Source organism: Nycticebus coucang, chromosome 15 (genome assembly GCF_027406575.1).
Source record: "Nycticebus coucang isolate mNycCou1 chromosome 15, mNycCou1.pri, whole genome shotgun sequence".
Classification (NCBI taxonomy): Eukaryota; Metazoa; Chordata; class Mammalia; order Primates; family Lorisidae; genus Nycticebus; species Nycticebus coucang.
In genome coordinates, this window is record NC_069794.1 from 54085292 (window position 1) to 54101974 (window position 16683).

At 33.5% G+C, this 16683-nt stretch overlaps 1 pseudogene; it reads right to left on the bottom strand.

The window, feature by feature from the left end:
• Positions 1 to 231: 231 nt before the first annotated feature.
• Positions 232 to 8077, bottom strand: LOC128566440 (leukocyte elastase inhibitor-like; annotated as a pseudogene).
• Between the last annotated feature and the right edge of the window lie 8606 nt (positions 8078 to 16683).

Genomic DNA, 16683 nt, shown 5'->3' on the forward strand with positions numbered 1-16683 from the left:
GAATTTAATTCTACCGGATAAGCAAACCTGTTATGTCATCTCATTCCTGACACCACTTGTCAGGACCCAGGACTGGCTAGGTCTCGGCAGGCTTAAATAGGTTCTGGACATGGACTGCTGAGTTACCTTGCTCAGGTCTGTGAGGTGCCTGAGGGCTATCTACTTGAGCTGGAGAGAGAGTGTGTCTTAGAGAGAGTAAAGAAGTCTTCTTAGAAAGATAGATTTTAGTCTTTAGCAGAGCTTGGTAATCTTCCGCACGCAGAGAGACGCTGTGCTGGCGTTCTGCAGGCAGGAGAGGAGACAGAGTCCGAGTAAGCAGGTTTGTGATAGAATGCGCATGCTCCCGACTGCCTTCTCCTCCACCCTAATATAAGGCTGATCTCGTGTCTCTCAAGACCACAGGTGTAGAGACTGACAATTCACCACTGCTCTCATCTCGTGAGCTCTCATGCTTGTTAGGAGAGCTAAATCCTCTCCATGCCCTTTCCACCAAGGTGTTCCATTGAACTATATAGGTATTTCTTATCATTCTCACTCCCTCTAGCCATAGGCTATATGGGCTGCTACACTGTTGTTAACAGAGTTTTTGCTACTTAATTGTTAAATATGAAATGTCAAAAAACAATCAGTAGAGTGTTTTGAAAGGCACTCCAGAAAGGCAAAAATCAAGCTCAACCAAAAACAAACAAATAAAAAAAAAAACAAATATTAATACAGAAAACAAGATAAGAAAGATGGTTATCAGTAGTTTAAACTATAGTTAGCTTCTTCAGAGATTAAAAAAAAAATTATCGAATCTATGACAAAAAAACAGATTACAAAAAAGCACTGAGTACAAGAAAATAAAAACTAGAATAGTCAAAAATAAATAATTTAACAGAAGTGTTGGGAAATTAAATTCATGAAATCACTGAAAGTAGGGGGATTTAAGACATCAAAAAGAGAAAAAGGATACATGAATCTAAGGGGTTTGTCATTAAACTAACAGTATTTTGACAGAGAAAATTTATAAACTAAATAGCAAAAGTATTCAAACAATGACACAAGAAATTGTTTTTGGACAATGAGTTTAAATTCTACAAGTAAAAGGATCCAGAAAGGATTCAGAGAACCAAAATAAGAGAAAGAGTCGGGGTAAGGAATATGACAGTATGAATCTTCAGTATATGAGGAATAAAAGAAAGATTCTAAATCATTCCCAAGTAAAAGGAAAAGTACACAGGAAAAACAAAAGGGAAAAAGTGATGGAGAGATAGTTTCAAAAATCCCAGTGGAAAAAAAATTTATAGTAGAAATTTGTATTCTAGTCAAGGGTATAGAATAAAGTCATTTTTTGACAGACTGCATCTTTAAAAAGATATTTCCCATGGATCTATTTTTACAAATCAACTAGGGAATATTATCCCTGAAAGCAAGCATAAAATGAGGAAGGTGAAACATTCTGTTTTATGAATGAGATTGTGGTAGGAACAGTAGGAGAAGAATATGGAAAGAAAAAAGAGAAAGGAAGAGAGAAATACCAATAATAATAGTTTGTATTTCTTCAATACATTGTTAAATATAGCAATATTTAAATAAAAATGTAGATGAATAATTATCTACACAATATGGATAAATCTCTAACCCCTATTGAATGGAAGAAAAATCACTCAAAGGAACTCAGTGTGTTATTTGATTTTCAATAAATTATTAAGGAAGCCACCCAACATGGCAATCTTTATTCTAGTAGAAATTCCAAAGTACAATGAAGCTAAATAGGTTATAAAACAAATAGAAAAGCCAGAAAAATAGGGCAAGAGAAACAAATAAAGCATATCTAAATAGGGAAAGAGAGGTCAAACTGTCACTTTTCACTGGTGAGATGATATTATACCTAGAAAATCCAAAGCTACTCCAAAAGACTATTAGAATTAATAAATAAATATATTAAAGTTTCAGGTTACAAAAATCAATGTACACAAATCAGTAACATTTCTGTACTGTAATAAAAGTTAAGCTGAAAGTCAAATTAAAGATTCATACTATTCACAACAGGTACAGCAAAAATAAGATACTTAGAGACACGCTTAGCCAACAAAGCGATAGTTCTCTTCAAGGATATAAACTATGAAATAATGAAGTAAGAAATCAGAGATGACATGAGCAAATGGAAAAGCAATTCAGACTTATGGATTGGTAGAAACAACCTTACTAAAATGTCCAAACTGCCCAGTGTGATTTACAGATTCAAGATAGTTTCCATTAAAATATTTATGTTGTATTTCAAAGATTTAGAAAAAATTCTCTGCTTCATTTGAACCAATAAAGACCCCAAATAGTCAACATGATCCTAAGCCAAAAGGACAAACAGTACCAGACTTCAAATTATACTAGAAGACTATAGTAATCAAAACAACATGTCACTGGTATAAAAGTAGAGACATAAACCAATGAAACGGAAGATAGAACTCAGAAATAAAGCCAGATAACTACAACCAACTCATTTTCAACAAACCAGATAAAGCATACTATAGGGAAAAAATGCTCTCTTCAATAAATGATACTGGAAAAATTGCATAGCCAAATTCAGAAGAATGAAACAGCACCCCTATTTCTTGCAATATAGAAAAATTAACTCAAGATGATAAGTGACTTAAATGTATGGAATGAAATCACAAAAATTCTACAAGAGAATGTAGAAAAATCTCTTCCAGATGTTGGCCTAGATAAAGAATTTATGACTAAGACTCCAACAGTAATAAATAAATGAACTTAATTAAAATAAAAAAATTCTCTCCAGCAAAGTAAATAATCAACAGAATCAACAGACAACTTGCAGAATGGGAGAAAATATTTAAAAGCTCTATATTTAATGAAGAGCTAATATGCAGAAACTATAAAGAGCTCAAAAAGATCAGAAAGAAAATAAAGACAAATAATCTAATTAAAAAGTGGGCAATAGACAGAAACAAGCTTTTCAAAAGAAGACAGACAAATGTCCACAAACACCTGGATAAATGCTCAACACCACTTAGTGATCGAGGAAACGCAAATTAAAACCACAAAGAGACATCATCCTACCCCTGTCAGAATGGCTATTATTGTATTAAAAAATAAAAAAAAAAACAGATGTTAGCACGGCTTCAAAGAGAAGAAATCATATACACTGTGGGTGGGACTGCAAATTAGTAGAACCTCTACAGAGAACAGTGTAGAAATTCTGCAAAGAACTAATCCAGCAATCCCACTACTAGATATCTACCCAAAGGAAAAGAAGACATTTTATCAAAAAGACACCTGTACTTGAATTCACAATTGCAAAGATGTGGAATCAAGCTAAATGCTCATCAATTCTTGAGTGGATTAAGAAAATATGGTATGTAGTACCACTGAGTACGACTCAGCCATAAAGAGGAATAACGTCTTTTGCAGCAATTTGAATGAAATTGAAGGCCTTTATCTTGAATGAAGTATCATATGAATGGAAATATAAATTCTGCATGTACTTTCTAATAATTGCGAGCTAATTGATGGGGCACACATGGGTACAAAGAGATGTAGGGGAATTGGAAATGAAGCAATGGGCAGAGGATGAAATACTTACATACTGGATACAATGAACACTATTTGGGATCAGGTCACACTAAAATGCCTGACTTAAGCATTATTCAGGTGATCTATGTAACAAAAACATTTGTACCCATTTAATATATTAAAAAAAATAAGAATCATGACCTTGTAAACATGAAAAGATGTTTGTGTGTTTGTATCTTTTCAGAGGAAAGGTCACAAATGAGTATTTGGGGTACACAAAATTGCATATGCAACGAAGTAGGATAATTTTCAGAAGTATGAATAAATTGCTTGCTCCTACTAGAAAGTTTGGTCCAAGTCTGTTTTCCATTCCCTTAACCTAAATGATTGCATTTTTTATTGGTAAAGATATATGAGCCACCTATCCATAGATAAAGAAAGCAAAATATGTTAAGAGCTGACAAATTTTTTTTGGAATGTTTGCTACCTCTCCTTAGCATACATGCCCCCCTCCAATTTGAACCAATATGTACCACCTTGAAAGTTATGAATAGTTTTTAACATTTCATTTTTCTTTTCATTCAAGTAATGATATATGTATTTGAAGAGAAACTAGGTAGTAGAAAAATTTTCCACCCTCCTCATCACAAACCAAAAGGCAAGTGATTTTTTAACTTAAATTTCGAACATTTTTTGCACTAACTCTACTTATATCTAACTTATATTTTTTACTTTATAGCTGTAATAAAGATTCTTCTCTCAATTTATACAGCCCTTTAACTAATCAATTTAGTTTTAAAGATCACTTCTGTTATATTGCTCTATTATAAATATAACTTGCCTTTTTAAAAGTTTTATTCTATTTTAAACTGATGCATAATAACTGTAATTATTTATAGGGTTTAGGGTGATGTTTTGATACTGGTATACAAGGTACTATATAAAATTAGGGTAGATAACATGTAATATCTAAAATATTTATCATTTCTTTCTGATGAGACCATTCAAAATCTCTTCTAATTTTATTGAAATAAACTATATTGTTAAGAGTAGTCACTGTACTGTGATAGAACACTAGAATTTATTATTCCTAACTATAACTTGATACTTGTTCAACAACCTCTCCCCATCTTCACACATGCCTTATCCTTCCCTGCCCCTGATAACCACTATTTTATTCTTTTTTTTTTCTGACATCAATCTTTTTAGATTCCACATATGAGCAAGATCATAAGATATATACGAGGTCTGTCAATTAAGTTCCCAAACTTGCCACCTTGCACTTATATTGACAGATCTGTATAAACATTCAGTAAGGTTTCATAACTTTGATGTATTAGGGTCTCACAGCTGTGTTTGTGCACACATGTAGCAGTGTCTTGCTGAGTGGCATTCATCCTTGTGTTTTTGTGTGCCATTGCGAGAATGTTGAAGCTTGAGTTAGAGTGACAAACAAAAATTCATAAATTTCTTGTTAAACTTGGCAAGAGCAGAAATGAAATCAGGACTATGTTAGTCCAAATTTACGGAGACAGTGCCATGAAGAAAATAGCAGTGTACAAATGGATTAAATGTTTTTCTGAGGTGAGATAAAGTGTCACTGACAGAGAGAGGTCAGGTCAGCCAAGCAGAACTGATGAAAACATTGCAAAATTTATTTGAAAATTGTGCATCAAAAATAATTGGTGACTATGAGATGCATAGCAGACCAAGTAAACATCCACAGGGAAGCAGTAGGAAAATCTTAACTCAAAATCTTGGCCAACAACTCACGATAATGCACCAAGTCACACAGCACTGTCTATGAGGGAATTTTTAGCCAGTGAACAAGTAACTGTATTGGAACATCCTCCCTACTCACCTGTGCCGGTTCCCAATTCCTTTTTGCTTTAACTTAAAATAAAAGAAAATATTGAATGGAAGACATTTTGATGACATTCAGGACATCATGTGTAATACGTTGACACCTCTGATGGCCATTCCAGAAAGAATTCTAAAGTTCCTTTGAAGTGTAGACTATGTGCTCCCTCAGTGAACAACTTCTTAAGGGTACTTTGAAGGTGACTGTAGCGATATGGAGCAAGGAGATAGGTAGCATGTTTTCAGGATGAATTCACAAACTTAATTGTCAGAGTTCGTACTACATATCTTACAAATTTTCATACCGTTGCTATGAAATGTTGCTACTCATTTCCTAAATACCATGGGCTACTAGTGTGATAAAAATCTTTTATTGTAAGAATTAATGATTCGTTGAATTTTAATTCATGCAGGTCTAACCTGATGATCTTGCTATTCTATTTTGACATGTAAATTTTAGTTAAAATAGAAGTCGTGCACTTTAAATTTGTTTTAATTCACTGGGGTTAAACATATATCTTTAAATCAGACATACATATGGAGTTTTAGGTCAGCATTGTTTAATTACCTTTACCATACTATTTCTCATGGTGTAGTTAACCTTATTTTAATCTGGCAACATTTTAATGACAATGATATTAGGACAATAATAGTAAAAATAAACCAAAGTTAATATCTTTCTAGAATGTGATTATAGAAATGGAGAGCAATGCACTAAAACTGTGTATTCTTCATAATTCATATTTCTGTTTTGTGGGGTTTTGTTTATCTTGGATAGTAGTTTATTGATAAAGGTATAGGAAAATCATCACCATGGTAAACTCAGGTAATAAAGCTCTTAGCTTGATCTTGTATTACCACAGTCTCTTTCTGGGCGGCGCCTGTGGCTCAAGGAATAGGGCGCCGGTCCCATATGCCGGAGGTGGTGGGTTCAAACCCAGCCCTGGCCAAAAAAACCACAAAAACAACAAAAAAAAAACAAACAGTCTCTTTCTTCTGTGGGGAAAAAGATATGCTCATGAACAGGATGCTGGCTGAGGGATTGTGCTGAAAAAAGAAAATGAATGGACAGTGGGCAGTGAAATTTTCCTCTGGCATCAGAATACAGAAGGTGAAAATGACTGCTGTGGCAGCCACTGCCTCTGCACCCTCTTCATTCACTTCCACAAAGGACTCATGGACAATTTTTGAATACATTCCTTTTGGAAAGATGTTTGGAGAACACTTAGAGATCAAAAATAGATCTGCCATTCAATCCTATAATTCCTCTACTAGGTATATACCCAGAAAAATAAAAATCACATTATAACAAAGATATTTGTACCCAAATGTTTATTGCAGCCCAATTCATAATTGCTAAGTCATGGAAAAAGCCCAAGTGCCCAACGATCCACGAATGGATTAATAAATTGTGGTATATGTACGAATGGATTGATAAATTGTGGTATATGTACACCATGGAGTATTAAAGAAAGATGGAGACTTTACCTCTTTCATGTTTACATGGATGGAGCTGGAACATATTCTTCTTAGTAAAGTATCTCAAGAATGGAAGAAAAAGTACCCAATGTACTCAGCCCTACTATGAAACTAATGTATGGCTTTCACATGAAAGCTATAACCCAGTTACAACCTAAGAATAGGGGGAAGGGGGAGAAGAAGGGGAGGGAGGAGGAAGGTGGGCAGAGGGAGGGTGATTGTTGAGATTACACCTACAGTGCATTTTACAAAGGTATATGTGAAACTTAGTAAATGTAGAATATAAATGTCTTAACACAATAACTAAGAAAATGCCAGGAAGGCTATGTTAACCAGTGTGATGAAAATATGTCTATAAAACCAGTGTATTGTGCCCCATAATCGCATTAATGTACACAGCTATAATTTAATAATTAAAGAAAATATATATATATATATCTGGCTCCTGACAAGATAAATCAACCTCGCTTCTATCAAAGAGGTCCTGCCCACCCAGGCTGGCGAGGGGAAAGCTAACGGACTGCAATAACATCCACATTCTCAGGTGCGGTCCACTCATTCAGTGTTTCCAAAGTCAGTTGTTCTTCAATCTTTTTCAGACCTGTGGATTGGTCCTCGATGTCATCAGGCAGCAGAATGATAATACTGAGTTCCTTACTCAGCATGATCAGTTCCTGCCCCCGGTTCTTAATGTCTTCCATGTAGCCATATGGAAATTTTTTCTTCTGATACATCATTTTTACTGTTTTTGTGTCTTTCTTATTCAATCTGAATGGTGCATTGGTCATGGTTTATTTCATGAATTTTTCCTGCAAGTTTCCCTTGAAATAGGTGGCATTTACTAACATGAGTTAAGTCATGCTATCAACCACACCTGTAGCCAACAGTTCTGGAATTTTCCTTCTGTGTGTCCTTCGACCCATGGGTTTATGCTTTTCCTTGCATCTTCAGAGGCATGTTGAAAATCCACACTGCTCAGTTCAGCACCATTAATTTCCTCAGTCACAGCCAAGAACTCAGTGAGGAAATTACAGGTTTTCTTTCCATATAATCTATTACCAAATTTCAGAATATAGGCCACTCCACATTTGTTGCTATCAGCATTCAGACTTTGAAATCTTGAATGAATCTCCTCAACCTTAGAGAAATGGAAAGTCTCAGACAGTTGCGCCTCAGTGTTGCCTCTGGTGTCTAGAAAGATCACGGCCATTGCTGATGAAATGCTGGAGGGAGAGATGAAGATGTTTCCGGTTGGATTGTTTTCCTTCAAGGTGCAGAACAGATCTAACGTTAAGTGGGTTTTTGCTGTGCTTATCTCTTCCACGGTGAAGGCCACTGCGCACAGGCAGACCCAGTGCTCTGGGCTGGGTGCGGTGTGAGGTCTCCATAATCTACAATTTCTTAAACATTCACAACCATGGGTTGAAGAGCAATCCCTCCTTATAACTCTATTGGAAATGTGTTTGTTTAGACAGACGGCATGCCCAGAGGTTAATTCTGTAGCTTACATGTAAAATCGACTTTATGCTTGTAAGAAGCAGCTAATGGAAAAAAATTGCACATGCAAGCAGTTGTTTGGAATGTGCAACAATGGACATTCAATGTGGCAAATCAGTCAATAGTCATGACTCCTAAAAAATGGCTTTTAGTATTAGGAATACATTGTTTATAATTCAATTCCTATTATCAGTGTAAATTAGGAAAAAAGTTTTAATGCAAATAACTAAAATTTGGACCCTCAAAAATCTGTCTTTCAAAAGAGAATAAAAACGTGTACAATCTTACTTTAAACTAAGTAGAAACACCATTAATACTTGTGTCTACTCAAATATATAGTATTGTTTTAACAGCAAAAAGCAAATTGTCTCAGACTAAGAAAAACTTAGATTTCTCATTATTTTGCACATCTTTCTAATGAAAATGATAGCCTTTATGGTAATGATTGTGAGACTCAATTCTGTAAACAAAATGTCAATAAAGAGGGAATTAATATAACTTCCTTCAATAAATGACACAACTTAAAGAAGAGTCTTCTATATTCCACAATTTCATCTCTCTATAACTGACTCATTTTAAGCAAAGACTTCATAGCTTCTCCATTTGTCTGGTTTCTCTTCAGTGATTTACAGTTAAAAATTCTTATGTCTATTTATGACAAAAATTTGAAAACTGTTAAAAAAATTTTTGAAACACGAAATCCAAAATTTAAAACAAAAAAGATGATTAAGCTATCCTATCCAGAACAGTGTTCTCAACTCCAATAGCTACTCTAAACCTACCCCAGAGAATACTGAGTTAACACTATCGCTGAGACATCCAAACAACACACTTAAAAACAACCTTCACAACAGTGTGATGAACATTTTTTCTTGCACACAATTTTCTAGGATTTATTACAAATCTCAAAGTCAGGTACTAAAAACTTCCCCTATTCCAGGATAATGGGTGTTTTTGTACTAAAGCTATTGCTTAAACACTTGACCATACTCTTATCTTCATTGATGAAATAGAAAATTTTTAAGATGGATCCCCTTATTTCTTTACCATATAAATATCACTTTGATTTTGCCATGTTTTTGATGTATCTTTTCATGTAATTTAATATAAAAGATAATTTCATTTAATTTATGCTTCATTTGTCCTTCACTTTAGTCATATTGTGCTTTTGAAGGTGGCAGAGGATATAAAAAGAAAGGTATTTGCAGTTCAATAAATTGATACATTTTATCAATAAATCAGGCCATTATTCTAACCACACCATCATTTCTTGATGCCATTACTTGGTTAGACTCTATCAGAAGTAAGTTAAAAGAATTCAGAAAGAATTGAAATAATCATTATAAACTGCCAAAGGTACATATTTTTTGTTTAAACTTCTAGTGGCTCTCAGTAAAATTTACATTTATTTTCATCATAATTTTAGGAAAAAATCCTGCTTGTAGTCTCTTTCTTTTCAGAGAAGTTGAAATATCTTTTGTTTCATTTCATGTATTTTGCAAATTCCATACTCATGTATTAGTAATTTATAGCCCAGAATGCCAAGACATTATTGTTTCTGAAAACTGGTCATCCTCAGTTTCGTTAAGTTTAAGAAACTTGTGGAAAACATTATTATCTTCTATACTGTAACCATCATGTATGATCACTCTGCATTGTCTTGTTGTTATTGTTTTTGTTTTCTGCTATGTTTTAAAAATACTCAGATTCATTGAAATGATTTCTTAAGGGCAGATTGATAAAAAAATGTGGTTGATTTTCTTTGCTCAAGATGTCACTCTATGTCTAAAATCATGGGTGCTGAATCATGGCTAGTATATTAGAACTCATTCTAATTACTCATCAAGACTCATTTGATAGTGCACAGCTTAAACAAGAAGTTATAGATCATATTCCATTAAACAGACAGGGGTCAAGTTAGTGTACAGGGCTACTTCCTGCTTTGATAGACCACTATCTCATCCAGTCATCTCTCACTGCACTTACATTTACAAAATATAGAATGCTCTAGAACAAGAGTTAGTAAACAAAGGTCCAGGAGCACAATCCATCCTATGACCTATTGTGCATAGCTCATGAGCTAAGAATGGCTTTTAGAGTTTTAGAGAGTTGTAAAAAGCAAGCAAAACTAAAATCAAACTCAATGAACAACCTGTACAAGAGATAGCAGATGGCCTTCAAAGACTAAATGCTTGCTAGATAGACCTTTAGAGAAAAAAAAAAATGCCGATGTTTGCCCTAGAGTCTTGACAGTATTGTAATAATTTTCACTCACAGAATTTTTTTAGGATTTTATTTTTGAGGGCAGTTTTAGGGTCATTGAAAAAAAAAGACAAAGATATAGAGATTTCCCATGTGCTCATATGTGTAGCCTCCACTATTATCAACATCCTCGACTAGAGTGAAACATTATTGCAATTGATGAACCTATCATGATACAATATGATGACCCAAAGGTTGCAGTTGACATAAGAATTTCCTCTTAGTGTTGTAGATTCTATGAGTTTGGGCAAAGGAATAATAACATACGTCCATCGCTATAGTTTGTACAGACTTTTTTCACTGATGTAGATATTCTTCATGTTCTGTTTTTCATCTCCCAGTAATTCCTAGAAAACACTGCTCTTTTTACTGTTTGTGTAGTTTTGCCTTTTCCATGTAGTATGGAGATTTTTCAGATTGGCATCTCTAACTTAGTAACATGCATTTAAGTTTGCTCCGTATTTTTTTCATGGTATGATAATTCATGTATTTTTAGCACTGAATACTATTCCATTGTCTGGATGTACCACAGTTTATGTATTCATCCATCTACTACGGGCACCTTGGTTGCTTCCAAGTTTCGGCAATTATGAAGAAAATTTCTATAAACATCTCCGTGCAGGTTTTTATGAACATAAGTTTTCAACTCATTTGGGTAAATACCAAGGAGTGTGATTGTTGGATCCTATAAGGGTATGTTTAGTTTTTTAAGAAACTGCCAAACTGCACAGACTGTTTTTTTGTGTTTTTTTTTTCTTTTATGCTTTTAATTACTATAGAATTTTTTTTTCTGTAGTTATTAACTGGCTTGGAAAGAAAGAACACAGCCAAAAGACTTTTCTGTATCTTCCCTTGAAAATAAAATCCAAAGAACATTTGTAGCACATAGTTATTGATATTTTTTCAAATATATTTGGCACAGTTCCATCCTACCTATCTAAGATCCAATAAGCAAGGCAGATTTAAACCCACCCTTTATCTGTCTATCTGTGTATGTCTGTGTGTGGACTGTGGGATACAGAAAAGGTGCTTCTAAAATCACCTACTAAAATCATCTACTCTTTATAAGTACTTTTATGACTTGGGATTAGGAACAAAAAATCTTCTTTCAAATTAAAGGTTTGTTTTTTCAATTTTTTTCTTTATTCCTTGGAGATATTTGTATCATAGACTAGGCTTCTCACATCTATAACAAATGTTTTGTTGAGTTACTGGGACTGTACTATAAGAGATATTATATACCAAGGACCTTGGCATCTGTATTTTAGATTACAGAAAAGAATAGATATAGAATAGCAATTATGTTAGTTGAGTGGTGCTGTGAAAAATGATATCCCTATGTGATTGGATATTTTTCCTCACCATACTTCTACAAGTACCATTATGTTTATTTAAAACATGAAGAAATCAAGTTAAAGTTTAAAAAATACCATTAGTATTAACTCTTCAAAACCAGCAAACAAATAAAACCAGGGAATACATGATGAAAGAATGCAAAATATGCCAAATAATAAATGATGAAAACTTGATAACTTGGAAGGAAGAGAGTCTTAGAAATGATTTGTTGATCTGATCTGGCATGAAATTTCTTGCTGACATAATCCAAGACTCAATATAGCTAAAAAAATCTGTGAAGCATGTCATCCATTCAAGACAATGAAGTCGTATACGGAACAGAAAAATTGTATTTTACCTACTAGTATAGCACTACAGGCCAATGTCCCTGAGAAATGAACCGTGATGCAGAGATTTGCAAGCCAATTGATTATATGGAGAACAATGCATGTAAGGGGATACATGGAACACATTTGGAGAAAGACATTGAATTGTGACTCAATAAAACCAGACCCCTCAGCCAATTCTACTGAGAACTGTCAAACAGGGATGGCACTTCAGAATTGCTCAGAATTAAAATAAGAGCATTAGATTATTATACCTTGCATCACCTAATGGATAGGTAATGAATTAACCCTATTTTGACTGGTTTGGGGCTGTAACCTTATCTCTACTGAGGGGCAAATTCTACAGAAGGGTTGAAATTAGAGCTAATACTAACCAACTGTCTGTGGCAGGGAATAAGTGTGAAATTCCGAAAGTGGAGACTAGTTTGTCAGAACACAGCATACACCACAGTCTACTCTTTGTTCTCTTCGAATATTCTTGCTTTCCACAGTGATTTTATCCTATCATATCTTGCTTGGGATTCTGAAGTTGTCCTTATTGCTTGCTGCTTTGTTTTGTTTTGTTTTCTCTTAGGAATCAGACAATAGGAAAGTCTGTGACAAAAATACAGCCTTGGTCATAAGGCTACAACTCTTGTCTTTCATTTATTTCTTCCTCGTCTCTACTAACCATTCAAAATTCCCTTTACATTTGACCTTATCCTTTGCAGGTAATGGCTTCTTACCTGGAAGGATGATTTAAACCCTCTTACTTAAGGGGTTTGAGTAACAAATTAACATGAATGATGAAGATGTTGATGGAAGTGAAGCCATTTTGAGGAGAGGCATGATCCACATGAAAAAACAGCTTTGGAACAAGATAAATTTGAATGTAATGAATCTCCCAGTTTTTTTTTTGTTGTTGTTGTTGTTTATCCTATGGAGATATATGGCCCTTGTTTAGCTAAGCTAAGCATATATTGGGGACAGAAGAATACCTAGATAAATTGAGAAAGTAATAATAGAAAACCATACATCAAAAATGCTCAGAAAGTTAGTGGCAATACATTTTGTGTTAATAGCATATGTAGGGAATGATGTATGGTAACATAAAAGTCAAAATATTGGAGAGAGAAGTAGGGTACATACTGTGGCAAGGTCCTTTTGCTGATAGGTGAAGTTAGTAGTTAGAGGCTGGTTAATTTAAACTGTGTATTGTAAACCCCATGGCAACTGTCAAAAATACATTGCAGATTTTTAAAAGAAATATAAATAAGAAATAGACAGTGGAATTAAACTGTATCAAAATACATAATCAATCAATACAAAAGAAAGCATATAAAGAAAAGAAGGGGGGTAAAAGCAGGTGGAACACATAAAGAGGAGCTAGTGCCATGCTGTGTTTAATTTAATATAGTGATACTTAATATAAACATGGTAATAATCACATAAAACAAAAGTTCTGAACATGCCAATTAGAAGACAGAAATTGTCACATGGGGTAAAATAACAAGAACCAGTTAGGTGCTGTTTAAAAAATCTACCATAAATATAATAACATAGATTAAAAGTAATAAGGTGGACTATTAACCAAAAAATGGTGTAGGAGTAAGACAAAGTTATTATCAGAACAAAGAATATTACCAGGCATGAAAAGTAGGATCATATGATGATAGAGGAAAAAACTCAGCAAGAGGAAAATATACATGTTATATATTACATAATGTATTATTATAAATATATAATGACTATTATAAATAGTTGTGCACTTAATAGAATATTACTATGCATTAATAAAAATCTTATAACATTCAAATAAACAAAAATCCAAAATGGTAGCTTCAATTATTAAAAAAATACATACCATATCTATAGAAATTCAGTAGAGTTATAGAAGACCTGAAAAAAATTATTAACCACTTGACCAAATTAACACAGAGCACTGCATCTAACAATTGATACATAACCTTATCAACTGCACATGGGACATTTACTCACATAGATAATATTCTGAGTATAAAGCAAGTATTAGTAACTTTAATGGGATTCTCATTAATACTTTTTGTCATTAAGCTCTGAGACTCCTTCAACTTGTTTCACAAGAGGTGTGTCCTTTGATTTATCCTCTTTATTTATCCTACTTTCCTGAATTATGGTAGCAGTAAGTAGAGAGAACCTTACTACTTTCCTGAATTATGGTAGCAGTAAGTAGAGAGACGTAAAAGAGAACAATTAAAATGAAACAAACAAACAAAAAAACAAAACAAGATTTGAAAAATGTGGAAAATTATTAGTTACTCTGGGCTATTGTTTTGTCATAATCATGAAAATTAAAAATTGCAGTCAATTTCTGAAACTACATTCAGTTATAGTTTGTACCAATCAAGTCATACCTAAATGGTGAGTTATCATGGTTGAGGTAGGATAATCCAGCATAGGAAGCAAGGTTTGTCAATTTTGTATCCAGTGTTTATTGAGCTATATCATACCTTTTCTCTTTGACTGCTTAAATTAAGCCTCATTAATACATTATTTTATTTAAATTTCTTGATACAAAAATGATTCAGGAAAATTTTCTAGCATTTCTAAAATGTTTGTACACATTTTTGAGAGCAGCTATGCTAACCTTACATGTACAATTCAATACATGAAAATATACTTTCTTCTAGATTTATTGGTATGCTCCCTAAATCATAATGTAGCCACCTGCTGTATTTTTCTTCTTGAAAGAAGTGGAATATAAAGTCAACACAATGATAAGGACCCCTGATCTATAATTATCTATTAAAATAATTCTTGGAACATTATCAAAACATCCTACCAAAATATCTATGACACAAAGTATGCTTCAGAGGATGGGCACATTCAGGAACTAAAAAGTATAGCACCTTGGGTGGCGCCTGTGGCTCAAAGGGGTAGGGCACTAGCCCCATATGCCAGAGGTGGTGGATTCAAGTCCAGCCCTGGCCAAAAACTGCAAAAAAAAAAAAAGTATATAGCACCTTAAAACTGTAGTTGTATAATTCTATAGAATGAACAATATTTGATAGCACAATAAAGTGATTGCAAATAACAATAAATTAGGGTATATTTTAAAATAGCTAAATGAGTGGAATTCAAATGTCTTTATCATAAAAAATGATAAATGTCTGATGTGATGAATAACACTGGGTTGATTAATTCACAGTATATGCCTGTATCAAAACATTGTATGTGGCTCAGCGCCTGTGGCTCAAGCAGCTAAGGTGCCAGCCACATACACCTGAGCTGGTGGGTTCGAATCCAGCCTGGCATATCAAACAGCAATGAGGGCTGCAACTAAAAAATAGTAGGGCATTGTGGCGGGCGCCTGTAGTCCCAGCTAATTGGGAGGAGGAAGCAGGAGAATTGCTTGAGCCTAGGAGTTTGAGGTTGCTGTGAACTGTGATACCACAGTACTATATCAAGGGTGACAACTTGAGGCTCTGTCTCAAAAAAAAAAAAAAATTATATGTACCCTGTCAAGATATACAACTATTATGCATCCATAACAAATAAAAATTTAAAAAAGAAAACATAGTGTCTTGCTTGATGAAAGTAACAACTTATGGTGGAGTTTATAAATATATATTTAATAATTCCTGAAAAGGCAACTAAGTCATACACAATAAATAACATATATTTAAGGGAAAATTCTTCTAAAATTAAATTAATTATTTGTGTAAGAAAAAGAATAATGGTTGTGATCTTATTATGTTTCATAAATATAAATTCATATGCTTGAATTCATAAATATAAATTCATGTACAAAACTATACAATGGATTGTCAACCAACAGACAACAAAAAATTGTTAATGGAAAATGTGAACATAAGTGTCAACTTCCTGATGCTAGGTCCAGAGTTAGATAATTTTGTTATAAAAATAGGAAAGAAAGAGTAAACAAATTTATAAAACATGTTGATCAATATATAAAATAGGATATATAGTGGAAGTTTGCATAATATATTATGAATAAAGAACATAATATAAAGAACTAAAGCAAATATTTTATAGTGATAAAGGGATAATAAGCTGATGTAGAACATATGGAATTGCAGTGTGAAACTCCTGTAGAAAAATAATCAAAAGCACACTATCATAGGGATGAATTGTTTGGAAAAATATAATTTATTAAAATCTACAAAGAGTGGCACTAAACTATAAATTACATGAGTGAGCATTGTTCTGTGGCAACAGGAAACATCAATGTATGTATGACTCAGTATTTGGCATCTCTCATTATATATAGACGGCATTTCTATTTCTTTTTAAGTGTTCCTGGTGAGAACTAAATTAGATATTTAAAAAAATCGGAAGCTGTATGATCACAAAATATAAACAGCATTAAATGCTGTAAGAGAAATGAATCTAAAAGAGTCGATCTTAGAGA